The sequence below is a fragment of the Brachyhypopomus gauderio genome, chromosome 3 (assembly GCF_052324685.1).
Source record: "Brachyhypopomus gauderio isolate BG-103 chromosome 3, BGAUD_0.2, whole genome shotgun sequence".
Taxonomy (NCBI): Eukaryota; Metazoa; Chordata; class Actinopteri; order Gymnotiformes; family Hypopomidae; genus Brachyhypopomus; species Brachyhypopomus gauderio.
Window position 1 is genome coordinate 17,596,798 of NC_135213.1, and position 9,525 is coordinate 17,606,322.

Sequence of the window (9,525 nt, forward strand, 5' to 3'; positions counted from 1 at the left end):
CTCAGCGTGGAGTTAGCGTGCAGCTCCAACAGATCTGGCCGCACTCAGGTCCCGCTAGAGCGCTTTGCCCGCTGGCTGTGTGATCCCATCTCTGCCACTTTGTGACCATTGAGGGATAACGCAGGTATGAGCCTTCTAGAGGATCTTCACCAAATTATACGGTTTTAAAAACATTTAATAGGACTGATGCTTTTCTATTGGCTGCAGTTAACCATGCCACATTGTTCTACTGCAACTGCTTGTTCCCACCACTTCCAACCAATGGTTTATTAGCTGACCCCTAACCTGAGCCTGTGATTGGTGAGGACCCCTGAATGACTGTGAAGTACACGCCTTCATTTCCCAGACGCCTCAGTGATCACAGTGAAGCGTGCAATTTTGACTGAGGATTGAGGGAGAGAGAAGATAAGCCTTCAATACTTCTGAACAGTAGTGGTAGTATTAGTTGAAGTAGTAATGGTAGTTTACAGTGTTTGCTATAGGTTTTGTTCACTGCTGGTTGCTTGGAAACTAGTGTGCCACCATAAACACAAACACACTGTTTGAATAACGTCCCAGAGAGTAGAAAATAAAGGAAGGCCAAGAAACCAAAGACCTGCATGAAACCCACAGGCTCAGGGAAAGCAACAGGAAAAGCAGTCAGGACTTGGTCTTAGAAAATAACACTGAACGTGCATCTGTGTGTTTCCAGGTTCATCCTCCATGATTGGTGCCGAACACCAGTGGGAGCACATGGGAGCCGTCCTGTGTGGACCGGAGACTGCAGACACAGTACGGACAGCCAAAAAGAGGCCCTGGTCCATTATGATAGAGAGAGTGAGAGGGAGGGAGAGAGAGAGGGAAAGGGAGGGAGAAAGGGGGGGGGGGGGGGTAAGGGACTTCAGACTGTACCTGAACTGTGGAATTTGGCAGGATGTCTCATGTCTGATTATGAGCCACACCCATCTGGTGATCTCATGCCCCCCCCCCATCCCCCACCCCACCCCCACCCATTTGGCTGCACACCAAATTTCAAACAGCGCTTAAATGCTTTCATGCAGTGGGATTCTATGCATGTATTTAGTTTCAGAGAGTGTCAGCATGCTGAGAAGGTAAATGTCCTTGAGGTGCCAGAGAAAAGCTTAGACAACCATGCATCAATGGGGTGGAGACAGGGGTGGGGGTACGGGTGGAGTTGAGCACCATCCGAGGCCCTAAGATCAAACCTAAACAACCCAGAACACAAATTTCAAACCTGACAAACATTGCATAAACGTTTTAAGATACAGCTTTATTTGAGTACACAATAATACTCCATCCACAGAGTTCCCTGTGGCCAATTACCTCATAATGTCTCATTTTGGGATAAACATATTTCCTCATATTTGCATCAGCATTTGCATACATTCTTGCTGTCTACGCATATCATTTTCTCTCCCAGGTTCCTATAAAACATGAACAAGGGAAAAGACATCAGCATAATCATTCTATACCTAGGTAAAGAAAACATCCATCCATCTCATTGGGCTCAAGTGCTCAATCTACAGCATGGTTACTCCTCCACTGCTGCTCATACTGTACGTGGTCCACTGACTGGCGCCATAACACGTCACAGCCTTGGGTGCAGTCCCTTTACCTAAGACACAAGCTTTGCATGTCCTGACAACCACGTCTTCCAACGGCATTTCACCTCCCTAAAAAACGTGCCACTGGTCAACAAGGTAGCACAAACACACGTTGCTTCTCCCAGCACCAGGACTACATTTCTGCTGGAATCCTGGAGCAAGCAACAGGCCATTGGTGCCATGACTTCAGTCCAAAACTTTGGTGCCGTCGCATAAACGTATATAAAACATATAAATGTCACAGTAAATGACCAGAGTAGCACCAGATGCAATCAATATAGCTGTTGTATAAACCAGTGGGAGGGACTGGCAAGAGTGTGAGAGGGACTGGGAAGAGTGTGTGAGAGGGACTGGGAAGTGTGGGAGAGGGATTGGGAAGTGTGGGAGAGGGACTGGGAAGTGTGGGAGAGGGACTGGGAAGTGTGTGAGAGGAACTGGGAAGAGTGTGAGAGGAACTGGGAAGAGTGTGAGAGGGACTGGGAAGAGTGTGTGAGAGGGACTGGGAAGTGTGTGAGGGGGACTGGGAAGAGTGTGAGAGGAACTGGGAAGAGTGTGAGAGGGACTGGGAAGAGTGTGGGAGAGGGACTGGGAAGTGTGGGAGAGGGACTGGGAAGTGTGTGAGAGGAACTGGGAAGAGTGTGAGAGGGACTGGGAAGAGTGTGTGAGAGGGACTGGGAAGTGTGTGAGAGGAACTGGGAAGTGTGTGAGAGGAACTGGGAAGAGTGTGAGAGGGGGACTAGGAAGAGTGTGAGAGGGACTGGGAAGAGTGTGTGAGGGGGACTGGGAAGAGTGTGAGAGGGGGACTGGGAAGAGTGTGAGAGGGACTGGGAAGAGTGTGAGAGGGACTGGGAAGAGTGTGAGAAAGGGACTGGGAAGAGTGTGAGAGGGACTGGGAAGAGTGTGAGAGGGACTGGGAAGAGTGTGAGAGAGGGACTGGGAAGAGTGTGAGAGAGGGACTGGGAAGAGTGCGAGATGGACAGGCGAGAGATCTGCCTCAGTTTTAGCAAAACGGTTTCCATCAGTACATGAAAAATCTTTAGTTTCTCTTAAAAGCCTGACATGGGTCTCATAACTGACCATAACCAAAACTCTCTCAGCTCTCAGGCTACAATTCAATGTCATTAGCTACATTCCTCATGAAAATGTCTATTGCAAATCTCTGCTTTAAACAACCATCTCTGGCCTCGAAAGGTGCTGTGAGTAAAACGAAGAGTCGGTGAGCAAAACATTCCACCAAACGGCCAATCAGGAAGACACCTGCACACACCTGCACATGCACCACACACCAGCGCACACACACAAAAACACAGGACACACAACCTTTAAAACTACACACCACGTTAGCAAAAACATTTAATTAGTTAAGGAGTACGAGGATGAAGGAAGGTTAGCTTAGCTTCCGCTTTTTTTTCTGTACTTGTGGTAAAACGAACTCTCTGTCGTGAACAGAGAGAGGAGCACATTGCCAAAATGCATCTGAGGTACTGCTAGACATTTGTATAAGTGTAGTGCCTTTAAGAATGCACACCATTGTACCTTTCACAGTTTCTGAAACAGTGCAACTGGGCCTAGTTCACTGGGCATGACCGCCTGTACTGGATTTAAAAGGGGCCGAGGGTCCCTTTATGTCTACAGCTACAGGTGAGAAACACATGCAGAGAACACGCTCTCCACTTTATGATCTCTCGGTCTGTGGGGCTGCGGTTTAGTTATACAGCAGATTCTAGCTGTCTTCACATAACACAAGATGACATTTCCATGAACCAGACCCATCTGGGGAGGGGAGGGTGTGAAGGGAGGAGGGACAGAGAGAGAGAGAGAGAGAGAGAGAGAGAGATAGAGAGAGAGAAAGAGAAGGTGATGGACTAAGGAAAGAGACATTTTACACAAACACAAAGCACAATCTGCACTCGGAGGGCAAAGAATGATGAGCTAGCAAGGTGGCACAGGCTCAAGATTTCCATTGTTTATTAAAAAAAATGCTTGTTATAGTTTTGTTTTATACCTGAGAGAATCCTTCAATAGTTTCTTTTCCAGTCTCACTGATAACAGGTGTAGGGGGGGCACCATCCTGCCCCCCCTCACTCTCATGGATGGCTGTTTCACAGGCATGTGCTCGGGCATCGAAATGCATTCAAACCAATTCAATCTGATTCATACAAACTCTACACCCAAACTCAGATTTCATTATCCTATTTAGGGTCATGTGACCAGGGTGCTGATTTAAGTGTATTGCACTTGCTGATTTTTTTAGTTCAGGGATTCCTCAATGGCTCTGTCGTAGATTAGAAAAGGACTGAATTTGGGGCGCCATTGATTTTGGTGCAACAGCTAATTCTGTCTCCCACTCTGAATGCTGACAGGCACCGTAGAGTGCAGCTGGAACACAGTTTCCTGTTTGTTTTTTGGGTGTTTTCTGTCCCGCAAGCCTTCGGTTGCCCAGAAACCCTTCAGCTCACGGGCACAGGTCCGGCACCAGCATGAAACATTGTAGCACAATTTCGCCACAAGCTCAGCTGAGTATCATTAATGGTTGCAGCTGTCCTCCACAAACGTAAACCTGCGACGTGTCCATCTTTTACAAAGAGTGACACATTTCTTAAATAATAATATATTTTTTAAAATCTTGAGTGTCCGATTTTTTCTCCAGTTTTGCAGATCAGCTAAATCACTGGAGGGCATTTTCACCTTTAGGCAATACCGATCCACAGAGCCATGAGAGCTGACACACACACACGCGCACACACACACACACACACACACACACACACGCACACACGCACACACACTCACTCACTCACGCACACTTGCGCACAGATACATGCGCACACTGCCTTCTTAGAAGTCTCTCCACAGTGGGTGACATGACTGACGCTTTGGTGAGACCCTGGCCCAGGCTGGTCTTCCTGGCCTAGGGCCCCTCAGGGTGTGGGCATGGTGGCTCGCGTGAGTGAAATGGGGCCCTGGGCTCACGTAATCAGCCTGCATGTGATGGAACCGGAGTGGGACGACATTGCATAGACAGTCTTGCTACAAAGCATTTTTTCATTTAGGAAGAAAAAAAAAAAAGACAAGACTCTACATTTGGCAAAAAGAGGAGAAACAGAAAGAGCACCCACACCAAAGCCAAACAAAACACTCCAAACCTTACACTACCTCCTGGGACACCGCTGTGAGTGCGCAGGAGTGTGTGTGTGTGTGTGTGTTTGAACACATGAACCACAGATTCTAGAAGACTCCGTCAAGATCATAGATGGGTCTGTGGTTTGGTTCGTCTGCTCCAATCTGATTGGCAGTTGCATGGAAAGCTGAAGACTATCGTGGTCAACATGCCTCGTTTTGGAACCGTCATTAAAAAGCTGCTCTGACTCCACAGAGACGCTAACATTTAACCTTTAACACCAACCTTTAACCCTCTATATCCCCTCTGAATGATGAACGCACCGAGGTGGAGGAGTCAATGTCAATGCTCCGTCTGAGAGGCGGAGGGCTGAGGCTTGGCTTTGGTCTGGTGAACAGGAGGCACAGGGTTGGGCCGTCAACTTCAAGGGGCACTTTATCATAAAAGGATCAACATGCGTGTTCGCAAGTGCACATAAGCACACACAGATGGATGAAGCAGTTCTACAGCTACGTTTACAGTTTACTTTACAAGGTGGTGGGAGGAGCCAGATTCCTTTGCTTTCTGGCTTATGAGTATCCAATATGTGTGTGTTGCATATGGTTAACATGTATTGAATTCATCTTCCAATAACCATTTTTTTGTATTTACATCCTTGGTTATGGCCAAAATAAAAACTCTTAATGAAAGAAAAAAAAAAAAAAGTACAAAAAACAACACAAAAATTGAATAAGTACTGCACCTCGCAGATGGGCAATAGATTCTCAGTTTGTTGTTGTGTAACGTCATTTTGACAGCAATGTCCACTCTGCTGGTGACCTGAAGTGAGGTTCTGGTTGCCGGGCCCGGCACAGGCCCGGTCCTGTCAGCTACATTCAATACCGTGAAGCACTCTCCACCATCACGGACACCCAGCACCACTCCAGGCCCACCGGCACCCCTGTCCAGCCCGCCAACACCCCCCTCCAGCTAGGACCCTCTGCTCACTGTGGCCCTGCCCTCCTCTGCGGACGGAGGAGAGATGGTTGGACTAGCCTAACCTCCAGATGTTTGTCAGGCCCTCAAGCCTGGGGGAAAAGGAGCTGTGTGTCCGTGATGGCTACAAACGCTTCCGCGCCAAGCACTTTCACCATAACTCTGAACGCGACACATTCTACACGTCACGTGCCTGGCAGATAAGTGCTCCCCCAAGATCGCTTGAGTTTTGTGTTGTGTGAGGTATGAGTCGACTGGTAGATTGTGTATTTTTTTTTTGTTGTTTTTTTTTTTTTGTCTTTTCAGTCTCTGCTGCATTATTTTTCCTGTTTGTTTTTTTCAGAGTCTTCTTTCATTAAAAATGGAAACAAAAACAATATAAAGAAAAAGGAAAATATACCTGTTTTGTTGTAAATTCCTCAGGAAAAAAGGACGGACAGAGGACAGATATACAGACAAACAGAGCAGTTGGCAGACGGATACAAACTATTTGTGACGTGAAAAAGGTGAATGTCTGTCTAGGATACACTGCACGCATGGTCCGAAAGTGACTACAGCTGTTCTTTTCTCTCTTACATAGAGCGGTTAAGCGTCAAAAACGAACAAACACATTGGGATTAAAAAAAGTCAAAACGAAACAGAAAAGCTCTTTGTTCTGGAGTCCTTAAAGTCATTTGTTATGTTTTGTTTGCTGAGTTTATAATTTTCATTATATATTTTAGTTTGCCTCTCTCAAAGTTAGACTCAGGAAGAACAGCAGCATAGAAACCCCTGCTGTTACGTACACACCGGATCAACACTAAAACACCTCGCCCAGCTCCGCCGTGACCGTGGTGACCTGGGACGTCACACTGCAAGCTCGAATTCCACACGTACACCTGTGAAACGCAGTCTCCCTACTGATGACGTTCTCCGTGTGCACTTTGGTTTCTCTCCGCTCCTGAGGCGGGGCTTGTGGGTGTGTCTCCACTGAAAGGGGCAGGACAACATGGACGATCATCCATTCAGAATAGGAAAGAGGGCATGTTCTCTAGTTCCTTCACCATCCACCGACTTTGAAATGACACCTTTGGCTTTCGAAGCTCCGGGTGTGCCCGTGGGGTGTTGAGGTGCCCCAAGGGGGATCCGGGTGTGCCCGTGGGGTGTCTAAGTGCCCCAAGGGGGATCCGGGTGTGCCCGTGGGGTGTTGAGGTGCCCCGGGGGGGGGGGGGTCCAGGTGTGCCCATGGGGTGTCGAGGTGCCCCAAGGGGAGATCCGGGTGTGCCCGTGGGGTGTTGAGGTGCCCCAGGGGGGGTCCAGGTGTGCCCGTGGGGTGTCAGTGCTACCGCCCTCCTGCCCTCCTTCAGTTCCACTGCTATCAGCAGACATTCACACGGTGTTGCTGTGCTCACATCACCATGGCCTCAGCCTTGTCTCACAAGGGCCCAGCCAATTCTGTCTGCTCGTCATCTCCAGCCACTGCAGACTCCCAGAGGGGAACATGGGGGGAGGGGGATGTGTGTGTGTGTGTGTGTGTGTGTGTGTTGCTATTGGTTGGTGAGGAAGGAATGTGACATTGCTTTAATACTGACTCCGAGGGTGTGCTGATGACTGTGCGAAGGTGAGGCCTCTGTCTGACAGAGAACTGGAGGGTGTGTCCTCGGAGTAATGGTGTACCAAACAAAGGTCTGTTTTCGCTGTGGGACCAGGTGCCAAAGAAGGAACCATCACTTCTGAAGTGCAAAAAAGACAGGCTGGGTGGAGCCTCTCCTGCCCCTTGGGGTGGGTCTGATTCTTAGAGAGGACAGTGGGGTGGACGCCAAGACGTGTCCCCACACTCCTCTGTCTCACTTCTGCACCCCAAATGAGTCTCGTCTTCCCCTCTCTCATTCATCCATCTCATTTTCACAAACCACTGATCCATATTCCAAAGACCATACACACATCGTCTTCTTTTTCCTTTTTTTTTTTTTTTTGCTTTGTTTTTGTTTTTTCTTTCTTAAAGAAATCTAGCCCGAGTCAGCTTTGGCCTGGCCACTGTGACATCTTCCTCTCCCACCAAGAACTACAGTCCTTTATTTACTTATTCATTTATTTTTTGCTGCTAGTTCTCAGAGCCAACAGCGTTCACGCTTTCATTAGCTGTCCATTCCCACCGAACCAGCTTCCGTTTTAACGGAATGGAATGGGCTTCCAAATTTCAAAGTGACAGTTGGTCCCACATGAAAAGATTTGGGGGGGGGGAGGAGTCACCACAGAATAGTCCTCTCAGCCCAGAAGGGGGAGGGTGGGGGGCAGAGGGTAAAGGAGGACTTGGGGTGGGGGTGGGTGGGGGTATGGTAGGCCCTCCTGTCTACAGTGGTATTCCAAAGGGAGTGAGCAGATGACCGAGGGGAAACAGAGCTGAGGAGGATATCCATGTTTAGGTTATCCTAAATGTCTGTTTCTTCTTCTTTGTGTTCCTGCTAATTAATACATCAATGTGTGAGAATATGGGTGTGTTTAAGTATAGTGTAGAGTGTGTGTGTGTGTGTGTGTGGCAGGAGGCTGTGTGGTAGCTGCTCTGTGTCTAGAGGTGAGGTAGAGCCTGGCAGCACAGAGGCAGTCTCAGAGCCACAGCCAGAGGTGTGCCCACACTGAGGTAAAAAATACAACATACAACAATAACAAAAAAGAACCAGTCCACCAGGCTGCTCTGCCTAAGCCCATCAGAGGGTGTGTGTGTGTGTGTGTGTGTGTGTGTGTGTGTGTGTGTTCATGTTGCACACCAGGGCAGTAGTGGCAATTGAGCAGAATACACAGGGACTAGACTGAGCTCACAATGTCCTGTAAAAGTTTTCAGGGCAACATCACTGCAGTGCACACAGTAATGAGGCATTTGGGTTTTCAGAGGTGTGTGTTTTAAGTGTGTGTGTGTCTTCTGGATCACGGAGGATGGTAATACTAAACAGTGCTGCTCAGCTGGTCTGAATACAAAGAGAATGATGGCACAATCTGACAAATTACCGATGGTCTCTGGGGATCTGAATATGCGAGCCAGCTTCGTTCATTCTCCCCCATTCTCCCCCTCCCTCTTCCCAATGCAGTGTGTCTTTCCCGGGGGAGCGAAGGGCTCAATTATCATTCCGAACAGGCCTGTGTACTGGCACAGAAAATCTAGGCAATGACAAGGCAGAACCACATACTAAGAGACCAAGGTTGCACTGTGTGTGTGTGTGTGTGTGTGTGTGTGTGTGTGTGTGTGTGTGTGTGTGTGTGTGTGTGTGTGTGTGTGTGTGTGCGCCCCTGAATATGCACTGAGCACTCTTTAAAATGGTCAACATATAGGGGACGACTATGTGTGTGTGGGATGGGGAATATTCCTTAAATATTCCAAATCCTTTCGAGCTTTATTTAAATATAGCACCTGATTTGGTTCAGAAATATCCTCCCATTCTGCACACAGACTCACTATAAATTGAGATTTGAGTGTAATGAGGTCTGTTCAAGTCACTCCTCTGTAGGGTGGATCACAAGCCACCCGGAGTAGCACGTGGTGGAGCTAGCACAGGCTGTTAGCTTAGGCCACTAACATAGGACGCTAGCACAGGGTCCTAGCACAGGGCTGCTAGCATAGGGCCATTAGCACTCAGTGCTAGAACAGGCCCATTAGCACAGGGCCATTAGCATGCCTAGCTAGCATAGGGCCATTAGCACTCAGTGCTAGAACAGGTCCATTAGCACAGGGCCATTAGCATGCCTAGCTAGCATAGGGCCATTAGCACTCAGTGCTAGCACAGCGCCACTAGCACGGGGCACTAGCACAGGGCCGCTAGCATGGTGCCAATAAGGAGAGTGTGACTCTTG

At 48.4% G+C, this 9,525-nt stretch overlaps 1 protein-coding gene across 1 annotated transcript in view; it reads right to left on the reverse strand.

Annotated features, from left to right (window-relative positions):
* Positions 1-5,949: 5,949 nt before the first annotated feature.
* Positions 5,950-9,525, reverse strand: part of thrab (thyroid hormone receptor alpha b) — an 18,635-nt gene continuing 15,059 nt past the window's right edge. Inside the window, 1 exon segment of the mRNA XM_076999910.1 lies at positions 5,950-9,525. This exon segment is cut by the window's right edge and continues 852 nt beyond it. The gene's annotated coding sequence lies outside the window, so the exon portion shown is untranslated.